The sequence below is a fragment of the Mixophyes fleayi genome, chromosome 6 (assembly GCF_038048845.1).
Source record: "Mixophyes fleayi isolate aMixFle1 chromosome 6, aMixFle1.hap1, whole genome shotgun sequence".
Lineage (NCBI taxonomy): Eukaryota > Metazoa > Chordata > Amphibia > Anura > Limnodynastidae > Mixophyes > Mixophyes fleayi.
Window position 1 is genome coordinate 61,747,407 of NC_134407.1, and position 13,918 is coordinate 61,761,324.

A 13,918-nucleotide genomic window follows, 5' to 3' on the forward strand; every position below is an offset into this window, starting at 1 on the left:
TAGAAAAGATAGGACATGGGTCTTTGCAGGAACAGCAGTCTTTCATAACTGCTGTTCCTGTTGAAGATTTTTAATAAATACTCAAAATATTTCAATCCTTCTCTTTGCGATAAGGATCGAAATGGATTGTGGTTATTATGCAGTGATTAATAATTATGCCTGTTAAAATGCAGCAAGCACATTATCATATTTTTTTATTATATGATAAATCACTTCATGCAAGCTCTTTGCATCAGAGGCTTTAGTCATTGATTTCCACTAGTTTCAATTCCCCATTCTTTTCCTGGACTGCTGTGAAGAGCTGTAATTTAGTATCATCTCAGTAACTATTAGAATTCACTTCGCTACATTTTTGTTCTATCAGACAGATCTTGTATCAGGCTGTGTAACTTGCATGCTCCATTTATGATGTCGCAGTGATGTACAAGACTGGTGTATTGTATGTTACTCATTCTATCGCAAATACACAGCGTGCCTACAGCAAACAGAAAGCAAACTTCCCTTATTAAATACAGTACAGAGGCTCAACTCCACCTAGGGGAGGCAACAGATTTGAATCTGTTTTTTAGGGCTGCCCCCTCTCTCCGCCTCCCTCCCTCCATCCCTTCTCTCTCTCTTCTTGCCCTGTGTCCCACCTCCTGGTTTTACTATCAGCTTTCAGAGCTTCCATTTACACACCGGCGGGGGGGGGAGGGAAGAAAAAACAAAATAATAGAAAGGATACAAAAGACAAATTAACAACAATAGGAACAATAAAAAAAAAGAAGACCCAGCCTTCTCCAAGTTGCAGCCTGGCATCTCCTGGAGGAAACAGACAGGAGGGATAGGAATAGTCTATAGAGAAAGGTAAGCCTGGTGTGCAGATCCGTTTCAATGAATGGCTGCTGCTCTGCAAATAATAGGCACAAACAGCACGGATCAAACAGAAAAATAAAATACATTTAAAGGGGAAGCGCCACCCCTGTAGCCTAGCTATGAGATGTCTATGATTAGAAATGACCCTGATGTGGATTATGATTTAAACAGAAAAAAAAAATGAGTACCCAGCACTTAGGGGGAGGAGACAGAGGAATATACTCGTCACCCCCCTCTTGCAATGCGAGGTATTTTAATACCCCTTTATTATGCTCGTTCGCTCTTGTTTACATTTGCTTTTGGTCGGGGGGTGAAATATTTCCATCGCATAAGTGCTTTAAGCCCTAGTGACTGAGCGAGCTGAATTATTACTGATATACGCTGGATCGGTCCAGACTAACTGTATTGTTACCCCATGCATCGTAATATCCACTTCCTGGGCCTGTATACTGTGGCTGGGCGCACACATAAGATCATTATTAGGATTGCACACTTCTCTAATGGAACTCATTTATTTTATGTCATATCTACAGTACAAGCCTTAGAGGTGTGCATATAAATGCTATTTATGTGTCTTTCTTTTGTTGTACACCTACTATTCACCTCTTGTGCCCCCTCCTGCCTCGGGTTACAATAAGCACCATGTGTACAGAACACTAACTTCAGTATAGCAGTGTGCACATAGATAAACTGGCTGCTGTTCAGCTTATCCCCAGAAACCGGTTTATTTGTGGGTTTCTTGCAGAATTCTAGCAGGGTCGATCCTCCTTCTCTTCCCCTGATGCCTCCTTTCCCTCCCATCTGTCTCCTCGGGGAGTTTCTTGCTTCAAGCGTCACATTTGTTTATTACATTTTTTTATATTATAATTAAATATGTTTGTTTGTTAGCATTTGTTTGATATTTATGTTACTTGGTGGAAGTAGAGCGGTCGCAGTGTTAACCAGCTGGGGTGGGCGTGTGAATACAGATCGTCTTAACCTGTAAAAGACGTGTAATTTTATTTGGATTCATTTTAATATTTTCATGGATTATCCTGATTTGGAGGCTTTGCTGCCTGTGGTTTTGCTCCTAGGCCTCTTAAAGAGCCAGGCACTCCATGTATGTCAAGTCTTTTAAAAGCAATTGTACATTGTACTTCCATTTACCGCCGGTCCGGGCTCCATTTTCCCTGCAGCGTTACATTTGCGGTGATCTGGTCACACATATACTTTGATAAATAGGCCCCACAGGCTTTGTGTGTCCGTGTAAACGCAGAGGCTGTCATTCATTCTGCGCTGCAGAGGTGATACATTGAAACTTCTGATATGATCACCTTTTTTGTGAATGATTTACACCACCCTGTAACAATCATTTTATTATTGTAACACAACGTGTACTTCAGCTTTATCATAAATATCACTACAGTCTTCTAACCAATCCTTGGCACTTTCTATGTCTTCATCATTTTTCCTGAGACCATAAAAATAAGCAGGTTGACTGCACAACTGATTGATGCAGCAGGAGTAAAAGAAAATGAATATCTCTATCTGTAACTGTCATAACCATAAATATTGTATTGGTTTAGTTCTGTATTTTACACAACAGAATATGTATTATGAAATAGAACGCATATCTTTGGCACTAAACAAATGCATCCATTATTTGATAATACTAAAGTAAAATTCCAATCGTAAAGAGTTAAAGGTAAATCTGTGTCTCATAATATAGACCCTTAACATTTGTTTCTCAGTTTTTGTTGTGATTGCATTTCCTCTAGTCATAGTCTTCCTCTCTATGCTTGAGTGTCTGTCAATCAAACAAATAGTTGTTTTTCTTAACCTTAGGCTTTTCAGTGAGGTAATCTATTTCTAGGTGGATGTGAATGATGTTTGCTTTATTGCTTTTTTTTTTTTTAACACTCGTGTTTTGATTATATATTTTCAAAAATAACACAAACATACAAATGTATTGTAAAAAAAGATAAATATTGTGTACAGCCCAGATCAGTCTTGATGACCACACACTGGCATTGATGAGGGTCATCAGTCGACTTTCCATTAAAACCAATTAAATTAGATTTTGATAACACAGAACAATAAACAGTCATGTGTGGGGCCCAACCCTTACTGGTTTGGTTATGTCAATAACAGCAAAACTTACTGGCCACGTCTGTATGTGTAAGGGCAATGTGTGTTGTGTGTATATATGTATGTATTGTGTGTGTGTGTGTGTGTGTGTATATATATATATAATGTATATTATTTTTTTACATATCACCGATGGAAAATAATATTTACTAATACTGTTGAACATTTGCCCTGAGTCAATGGCCCTTTTGTTTGCCGTTGGGATCTATAATAAATCCTCTTTTAAAGTTCTATTTGAAATGCATTAGGCTGGGTATGCACAACAGTGTTTTCAGCTTATTATCGCGCCAATCAAACAATAAATGACTATTTGGCTCGATATTGCATCAGCATGTACACTGCAACCATGAACGATTATTGTTCCAAAGCACATTGTATCATTTCATTTGATTTTTAAACCGGACTAAAAATGTTGTTCAACGATGGAACAATGTTTTTCCAATTTTGCACTGTGTGTGCACTCATGACTGGCAGTGTCCATAGATCTCTATAGAGTGTGCAGAGTCACAATCTTTTCAGCCAATGATTATGACAGATGAAGATCACAAATCTGACGGTAACTTGTGTAAAATGTATTTAGTGCGTACACATGAATCGGCATGCGGATAGGGACTTTTTTTTTTTTAAATCGTTGGTAAAATAGTTAAGGATATCGCATTAGGAGAAATTTTGTATAGTGTGTACCCAGCCTTACAGACTGTTCAAAGAAAGTTGAAATGGAGGGAAAATGCATCTGTATGTACTCTAACAACGTCATTGCTAAAACATGTACAAATGTGTCCTCTCTGGCATAACATAAACCAGATTATATATATAAATATGTAAGGACAAGATCTGATAGACATGTAAATTGTGGCATCCTACTATCTAACAGCAAGCTTGCTCAATCCTTGGAAGAGGGAATATTTTAAAATAGTAAATAAAAATATTTAGGCTCTAATATACTAATAAAAGTGTCCAGCTGAACTGCTGCTCTCAAAAACAGGAATCTGTGACCTTGTATATATTACAAATAATAGATAAAGTTCCCCCAAGGACTATATACAGGACATGCATAAGATTAGAGGAGAGAAAGTTTCACAACCAGCAAAGGAAGGGGTTCTTTACAGTAAGGGCAGTCAAGATATGGAATTCACTGCCAGGGAAGGTTGTGATGGCAGATTTAATAGATATGTTTAAGAAAGGCTTAGACAATTTTTTAACAGAAAAGTATATCCAGTGATATGACATTTAATTAAAATGAAGGATAGAAAAAATAGGACTGAAATATTGGGTCTGGGGGATTTTTTCCGATTGAAACAGATTGGCGGTTGCTTAATCTGGATCAATTTCAAATATAAGTAAGGGATCGCAGGAGATCCAAAATAGGTTGAACTTGATGAACTGGTGTTTTTTTTTCAACCTCATCAACTATGTTATGTTATAAGAGAGAGCTATTTACAGTTAATAGAAATTCATCATCATCAGCTATTTATATAGCGCCACTAATTCCACAGCACTGTACAGAGAATCACTCACAACAGTCCCTGCCCCATAGGAGCTTACAGTCTAAATTCCCTAACATATACACATGGGGGGAGAGACTAGAGTCAATTTGATAATAGCCACTTAACCTACTAGTATGTTTTTGGAGTGTGGGAGGAAACCCGAGCACCCCCACGCAAAAACAGGGAGAACACACAAACTCCACACAGATAAGGCCATGGTCAGGAATTGAACTCATGACCCCCGTGCTTTGAGGCAGAAGTGCTAACTACTGAGCCACTGTGCTGCCAATCTGTAAACAGAGCTCTCTTATCTACTTATTAATTTTAAATGCAGTTGAGACTATGAAATCAAGAAATCATGAGAGGATTCTAAATCCCAAGTGTCTTCATGGTTGTTGCTTCAGCCACCATTGTAATTGAATCATTTTTAATATAAGCATATCTATTTTGTCTTCAGCCATAAAAAGCATAATGTCAAAACACAGCACAGACTAATATATTATTCTTCCTTTTATCTTGCTGTTCAAAGTTTATTACACGACCTTAACAGTCTATTGACCTTGTAAGGTTAGTTGTGCAGGGGTATATTATAGGCAAACCGAGGGAGGGGGGGTGCCTGGAAACCCCCCTCCAAGCCTGGGGCACTGTATAGTTGAGGTGGCTGGACCCTGCTCCCACTTCACACAGCTCTGCTTGAAAAGGAAGAGCTGCATGCACCTAACAGTAGTGCACGCAGCATTGCCCATGTATATTATGGGCATAGGAAGAGTTGGAGAGCAGCCAAGCACTGTCTAAAATTATAGCCACACCCCTATGCATGCAAGTCACGCCTACTGGAGGTGTGGTGTGGAAACCCCCCTCTACAAATCCTGCGTTTGCCACTGTATATGCCAGGGTACAATGAAGGGAAGCTGGGTACAAAGTGCCAGCACTTACCATGGCGGCACAGTGGTGGCGGCTGCAATTTCAGCCCCATACGACCAGGCTTGGGGGTGTGGATGGAGCTGAAGCTTCCTACTGGTCCATGTGATTGCACTGGTCCACGTGATTTGCTGAAGCTGCATGTGCAGCCTGGAGGAGCATAAGACACAACTGCCCGTCTAATGTATACTACGGCAGATCCTGCCACATGAGCACTGATACACTCTATAAACTCTATCCTCACCCTTTCTCCTCTTTATCCTTCTACTACAAAAGGGCAGAGAATTATTTAGATCTGCAGAATAGGAGACGGACAGTCAGTGTTTCTTTGCATGCTATGATAATAATGTATTTTTAGGGGTGTGATACATTTGTTCAACAGTTACAGGCATTTTTAAGTATAGTACCCATTAACAAATGCCTAACACGCATTACGCAAAGCACCGCACAATCCAGCATTCCACATAACACTCAATGGGGGATAAGGTGTGGGCATCAGCCATTCAATCCTATAGAGAGATTTTCAGATCCCTCTCCGGCAGACATGCAGCGGTTCCCTGTGCTGTTTAACACAAATGGTAATTGAGCAGTTAAGCCTCTGGGTCAGAACCCAGAGTCTTCATTAGAAAAGAGCCAGTACAGCCTCCTTCCAGATGTGTTGCCCCGACATGACTTTTATAGTATATTGCCCCAAAGTCAGATGCCATCATTGTGATGGCAGATGATGCTCAAGAGGACAAAAATTCTTAAATAGGCCCCTAAGTCTTCTAACCAGGGTATCCTGTAGTAGGTGGTGTCTGTTACTATATATCCTTTACTAAATACCTTTATTTTCTTTCTGGCTTAATTATGAGATTTTCAGCAAACTCTATATCATGTACACATGATATAGTTGTTGTTGTTTCTTTTCATTCCCCTTGGATATGACACAAAACTGCTCTCTGGATAAAACATATCCAATGCAGAGAGCAAAGTAGGACACAAGTATAGCAGATACCCAATTATTTTAGCTTGTGTGTGTATATAACTATAAATATATATTTTTTTAATTCTTAGGTATACCTGAAATTAGGGTTCATACAAGTAAATAAAAAATTCCTCCCATCTACCCAACCATTGTCCTATGTGTTGAAAAATGGCATCTTTATTACCAAGCCACATCAGCACTGCTACATACCTCCCTTTCCCCGAAACTGCACTAATCAGATACCACCTCACATATAATGCTGCTACCCTGGGTGATGTCTCACTGAAGAATGCTGGATTAAAGGTGGCTACTGATAATCCACCTCAAATTTTAAGTAGGAAGGAGACATAGGGGGGGGGGGGGGGGGGTTGAGTTATTTAGCAGTACAAGTAAGGAGGAATCCTACCTGATGCTACAGATTTTAGGGTCATGTTCAGATTAGAAGACATAAACAACTTTTTAGACAGTTTTTTTTTTTGGGGGGGGAAATGTGTCCTAAGGTCCAAAACATATGGCAACAAACTTGCATTCCAACACAACTGCAACTCAGGTTACACATATACCTTTCTGATGGCTTTGTGTGGCTGCAGTTTTAAACTAAGCCATCTCATTCTTCAACTCCATATCATTCCTACAGGACTTAGTTCTTTTTGGGATCATTGTCCTCTAGGATCTAAGACATGTTTCCACCACTAACCACGTTCTGGAGAGTATGGCATTCTCCTGTGGTATCCTTGTTTCAGAATCTGAATTTTAATTTTTCCCCCCAAAGTTTCCACTTCCCAGTGACCAGAACAGCATCAGACTCCTCCATGGTAGGTGGTTGGCTCCACACAGCACATAGCAAAGTAGTTGCCACTGCTGGATGAATACATTGCTCATGGAACCTAATGATTCTATTTTGGATTAATCATTTCAGGGAACTTTAAATCAATATTCACACTGAATTCTCTTCTGGTGCTGTATGAATGGTTTTCCAGCACTTACTTGGCTGTTAAATTTGTGTAGATTTCAGTGTGGATTATTATTACCATTTATTTATATAGCGCCACTAATTCCGCAGTGCTGTACAGAGACCTCACTCACATCGGTCCTTGCCCTGTTGGGGCTTACAGTCTAAATTCCCTAACACACCCACACAGACACAGATAGACAGACAGACACACAGACTAGGGTCAATTTGTTAGCAGCCAATTCACCTACCAGTATGTTTTTTTTGGAGTGAGGGAGGAAACTGGAGCACCCGGATGAAACCCATGCAAACACAGGGAGAACATACAAACTCCTCACAGATAAGGCCATGGTCGGGAATTGGAACTCATGACCCCAGTGCTGTAAGGCAGAAGTGCTAACCACTTAGTATTCGTTCACTTATTAGCACAGAAAAATGATAGCTGAGTCAGTGTATGATTATTTTCAAGTAAAAATCACTTTCTGTCTAAAGACAGAGGGGTATATTTACTAAACTGCGGGTTTGAAAAAGTGAAATGTTGCCTATAGCAACCAATCAGGTTCTAGCTGTCATTTTGTAGAATGTACTAAATAAATAACTAGAATCGGATTGGTTGCTATAGGCAACATCTCTACTTTTTCATCCCTGCAGTTTAGTAAATATACCCCAGAGTGTGTGGTGCTTTATTCAATATTAGCTTAATATTTTTTTCAATATATATTTACAAGTCATGTACTTTATAAGAAATTTAGGGGGGTATTCAATTGACGGCGGGATCGCCAAAAATCCCGCGCTCGAAAGATATTACCGTTAATATCTCGCTGGATTTCAGCTCGCAGCTCCCTGAGCTGCGAGCTGAAATCAAGCGAGTAAATTACCGTATTAACGGTATTTACGCGCAGGATTACCGTATTAACGGTAATATTTTTAGAGCGCGGGATTTTCAGCGATCCCGCCGTCAATTCAATACCCCCCTTAGAATGTTTTCTCTCATATCCGCACTTCGTTCCTAGTTTGTGTGCCGTCAGAAATGTTTAAATCAGTAGGTTTCCTACCACTGTTTTTAAGAGAACTAAAGTAATTATACGTGAAAGGTGTGGAACACAGCCGAAGGTAACAACATCTAATAGATATAATTATTTAATAACATATTTATACCAATCACCCTAATCCTGCCTTTCTGGTATTTCATAATGTTACTTGTAATTGGGCCAAATTATTTGAAAACCTTGTGAAGCATTTTTCTTGTTATGCTCAGTGTAGGTTCATAATTAATTTTTCTATGTAAGGGTCTGATGTAGAATTGCACAGTACTGTTGTAACAAATAGTGGAAGCAGGTGTTTTGTGATTGGCTGTTTGTAAGGAAGCCAAGAACACATCTTATCACTTTGTTTTGTAGAGCAATATATATGGTCATATGGAGTTTTAGAACGTAGGACCCAGATGTTTTAGGAAAATTTGGCTTGTGACAAAGCACTCGGTCACCCAGAGTTAACTGCATCCACATCCTGCAAACGGAAAATAAAATAGAGAAATCTCTCATTTATGAAAACTTCATTAGCCATACATGTATTATTTTTCACTTTCCTTCTGCAATATAAAGGACAAGAGAAAAATTATTGCATTACCCCACTCTCACTCACAATGGTGCATTTAGGAGGGGAGGTTTTTTTTTAACTTTTTATTTTAATACTGACATTGATTAGTACATTTCATCTCATGTTGTATGCATGATTCAATCCATCTTATTTGTCCTTATTAAGTATTGGCACATTAATAGTTTGTTTTTTTCTAGAGTCATTTTCAGTTTGAGGTTTTTTGGTACAGCGCTCTCCAGTTAAATAATAAAAGAAAAAAAAAGCCCGCCCCTTAATATTTCCATTTATCAAATACTAATCAAGAGGTGTGTACTGCAATGCTGGCTGTTCAGTTCTCTGATCTAATCTGCCTGGCAAACAGCCACCAACATCACCAAATGGAAAATAATAAATAATTAAGTAATGCCCTAGTCTAGCCCATTCCAAGGCCATTTTACCTGACAGCAGGCCAGAAATCAGGGCTGTAGTACAAGAATCAGACTTTTGGCAGTTCTGCTGGTAATGGGTTATACGGCTCTGGAGAATTGCATATGCATACAGGTACTCTTTATCTACACAGCAGGGCCATCTTTTCTATTGGGCACGACAGGCAGCTGCCCGGGGGCCCCACTGGCAAGGGGGCCCCATAGGCACAGCTCTTAATGAGAATAAATAATCCTGCAAAAAAAACCTACAAGGGTCACTGAGCAAGTACATCTGTCTATCTCTATCTCTACATATCTATATCTATATCTGTATACATCTATATATCTATATCTAGGGGGTCCGATGCACTGCTTTGCCCAGGGGCCCATAATGTTGTTAAAATGGCCCTGCTACACAGTACGGCAGCGGTGGGCAAGGCGGCCCCCCCATCTCTTCTCCAAAATAGAGCTGTGCTGTGATTGCTGCATCTGCAGGTGAAAATGTAATGGCTGAGGAGCAGATCAGAGGAAGCCTCAGCAGTATGCACTGTTCCATGTGGCTGGAGGCAGAACTGAGAGCACAGATCAGCACCATGTGGCTGCAGGCAGAACTGAGAGCACAGATCAGCACCATGTGACTTCAGGCAGAACTAACAGATCAGGGCAGATCAGAAGAGTGCCGATCAGCTCCATGTAATGTCCTCCTTCCTGTCTGGGAAAGACCTCAATCCTGTCTGCTAAGTGTTCTTTATGATGTATTAGTAGTTAATTAGTGTCTTATTTAAATAGTATTTATTATTTGTTAATTAGTGAGGGGGAGCATGTGGAAGAGGGTTGTGAGTGATATGTGGGGGTACGAGTGGCATGTGAGGGAGTTTTGTTTCACATACAGGTAAGAGTGCAGGGGTACACCCAGGGGGGGTTTTCTAGTCCCCAGAAACCCCTGTCCTACCTGGGGTGTTGTATGCTTACAGTGGCTGGCCCCTCTCACGGGACCAGCCACTACTGCTTGTAATCGTCTCTCAGTCAGTCCCCTGCAGTGTGAGCACAGCTCTCTGCCGGCAGATTGGCCCCGCCCCTTCCTCCCACACAGCCAGCATGGGTGTAATGCAGGAGGCAGCAGCAGAAGAAGGTAAGAATGTGTGTGTGTCAGTGTGTGTCAGTGTATATGTCAGCTTACATATCTGTGTGTTTATGTATGTATGTGTGTGTATGTGACAGCTTACATATCTGTGTGTTTATGTATGTGTGTGTATGTGACAGCTTACATATCTGTGTGTTTAATCCTGTGTGTTTATGTATGTGTGTGTATGTGACAGCTTACATATCTGTGTGTTTATGTATGTGTGTGTATGTGACCGCTTACATATCTGTGTGTTTATGTGTGTGTGTATGTGACAGCTTACATGTTTGTGTGTTTGATCCTGTGTGTTTGTGTGTGTGTGCTTGTCTGTGTATGGGACAGTTTACATATCTGTGTGTTTGACACGGTGTGTGTTTGTAGCCACGCCCCTACACATACTGGACACGCCCACTTGTATCGTGGCGCAGAAACCCCCCTCCTCGAATCCAGCGTTTCCCCCTGGAGTGGCATATTGGGGCATTCTTTATTATGTGCAGGTCTGAAGGAATGTGGACGTTTTTGTGGCATGTGCAAGTCTGAGTGTATGTGGCAGTGCAAGGGTAATTTTAAGACTCTGTGGGCAAAAAATAATCATACACTGACTCAGCTGTAATTTTTCTGTTCTAATAAGTAAATAGATACACACTGAAATCTACACAAAATTAACAGCCAATTAAGTGCTGATAAATGATTCATACAGCATCAAAAGATAATTCAGTAATCTCAACTGAATATTGATTCAAAGTGCCCTGAATTGATTAATCCAGTATAGAATGATGTGGTTCCGTGAGCAATGTATTCATCCAGCTGTGGTGACTGCTTCACTATGTGCTGTGTAGAGCCAACTATCTAGCATGGAAGAATCGGTGCAATGGTCTGATGCTGTTTTGAAGACTGGGAAGTGGAAACTTTGGGAGAAAAATTTTCATATTCTGAAACAAAGATACCACAGGTGGGCAACAGGTGAGACTTCACCTGCAGTCCCCAAGCCAGCTGCTCCTGATATTGCCAGGACGAGGCAAGGGAAATTCCTCATCAGTGACCTCTGCACAGTGCAAGGTGGTCATGCGGCATACCCAGAGGAGGAGGGTGGCCCAATTCACGTTATCACAGCCCTGTCGCCACTGTTTAATGCCGATTTGCGACATTGCAGAGTTGGAGGTGAGGCATGGATTACGCAACTCTCAGTGAATCACATCATCAAAGCCCCTGGCCCATCCACTTCACTAGGAAAGTGGGCAAGGTCCGGGAGGGTGGGCTGCTCTCCCTGTGGCCCATGAAATGTCCACAAACTTCTGGGGTCTCCCAGATACTCCATGACATAGGCAAGTATGACACAATACAGTTAAAGACAGGAGAGTTGTATGTTATATTACTACACTATAAATCTCTTTTGTCTCACTGAGGGCACAACTACTACCTTATTATATTCACTGACCATAATAATTTGCATCAGTGGAATACTCCTAAAATATCATAATACTGACCTGAATTTTTTTTTTTCACTAATAGGGAACAAATTAGCATCACCAAATCAAGAGGTAAAATTAGCATGTGACACAAATTTTACTTTGGCACTGCATGCAGTGAAATTAATATATTCAATTAGAGCGAAACTGTTGCAAGAGCATATCATTACGGCAAAAATGGCATGTGGCAAACAATTCTCTAAAGTAACATAGCAAGCAAGTTACAGCAATCTAATCTATCCTGACATACATGGTTTTGTAAAAACAAATGCAGCATAGTAGTGAATATTTCGCAAGCTCACTATGATAAAAATGTATACAGCACACAGTATAAATACCATATATATCACGTGCATCTGTACCTTCAAATGCCTTCATATAGCCTCCCATAACCCCATGTAACCAGTATGTCAACACATAGCCAGTAAATCTCAAATACCTCCATATAGCCAATAAACCACAGTATAGCTTTGTAACTGTACCATTTCCACAACATCTGCGGCCCTCCAGCCTTCCAAGAGTTGCACAGAAGATGGAGGGGGAACACTGTATGTAGCGTGACCTTGCTTTGTGCAGAGGAGGCCACGTGACATGGAAGCCTGCTGTTCCTGGTCTGCCTTATTCCATGCTTTAACAATGCAGAGAATAAGGTCAGGAGCATCCGGCTGGGGTGAAAGCTCGGTGGGCTGCTGGTGGCCCCTGGGCCACCTGTTGCCCACCACTGGTATAGCCAGTAAACATCCATATAACCGCACATGCACTCAACCAATATACCTCATATAGCTATAATATCTCAATGGCTTCACATGCCAGTATATAGCCAATATGCCCATATAGTTTCATATGCCCCCATTTATGGAGGCATAGGAACGTGTGATATAGACACTTGTTTCTCCCCCTCCACCCACAATCCAAAGAAGACAAATGCCAGATGTGGTCTAGTGGTAATCATTGGTCCTCTGTTCTAGCTCTATCTGTCTGCCTTGCTATTTAAAGGCAGAGAAGGGTGGATGTTTGGAATAGCTGGAGAGCACTGTCTACAGACTATACTATTAGATTAAGATCATATGGATTTTATTCTGAGCCTAGAATAGATTTAGGCAGCCAGTTTATAATCCATGTTATCTTTGTACACTGATATAGCCTGCAGACAATGCTGTGTTTGGTTGTTGATGGATGTTGCTACTAAGCAAGTAAGTGGTCAGTAATGGAAACAACTAATAAGTGAAATTTATAGAAACAACCAATCAGTGCACACATACAAATAGCCATAGTTAAGCGGGAGACTAATGTTACATGAACTCTTTGGACACCAGTGTATTTTGGCCATATGAACTCTGTGCTAATTGGTATTTCCACTTACCTTTTATTTCCAGGAAATTTTACTCTGATCAGGAGATTTCAGGAAATTTTTAAACATCTGTAATTCTAATTTATTATAATGTTCTAACCATAGTTGCCTAATTTTCTGGAATGTCCGAGAGACCCTGGGAATATTGGGAGACTTCCTGTATCCCCAATAGCCTCTGGCTTGATGGTGCTTATCTGCCCCACCTCTTTCATAACACACTTTGAATAGTGCACATACCCCGATTGCTCACTCTGTCTTTTCATTGGTGAGGTTAGGCTCTCTTTCCAAGTTATATTGTTTGAAACAATATATCATATGCCCCTGTTGACATTCCTAAGACACATCCCCTATTTTACCACAGTATGGAGCATTCTTCTGTTTAATCTTCTATACATTTAAGGTTTGTGTACACTTTTATATCTTCATACATTTTGTGATCGGTTGCACTGTCATTAGTATACCATGTTTAAAATGACTTGTGACATTAAATATACTGCTATATTTTGCTACATAAATTATTTTGCTATATAATACTTCAGGCATCTGAACTAGGCTTTATCACAGTGTGCTCCCCCTTCATCTCCATGTGCCCCCTTCTTCATCATACTGTGCCCTCTTCTTCATCACACTGTGCCCTCTTCTTCGTCACACTGTGCCCCCTCC

The 13,918-nt window shown here is 40.5% G+C and overlaps 1 protein-coding gene across 2 annotated transcripts in view; it reads left to right on the forward strand.

The window, feature by feature from the left end:
- The first annotated feature begins 604 nt into the window (after nt 1-604).
- MACROH2A2 (macroH2A.2 histone) overlaps nt 605-13,918 on the forward strand; it is a 33,624-nt gene continuing 20,310 nt past the window's right edge. Inside the window, exon 1 of one of the 2 annotated variants that reach the window (XM_075216707.1) lies at nt 605-846. The gene's annotated coding sequence lies outside the window, so the exon portion shown is untranslated. Of the gene's footprint in view, nt 847-9,945; nt 10,006-13,918 lie in introns of those variants that run through there. The other variant, XM_075216709.1, reaches the window with a different exon arrangement.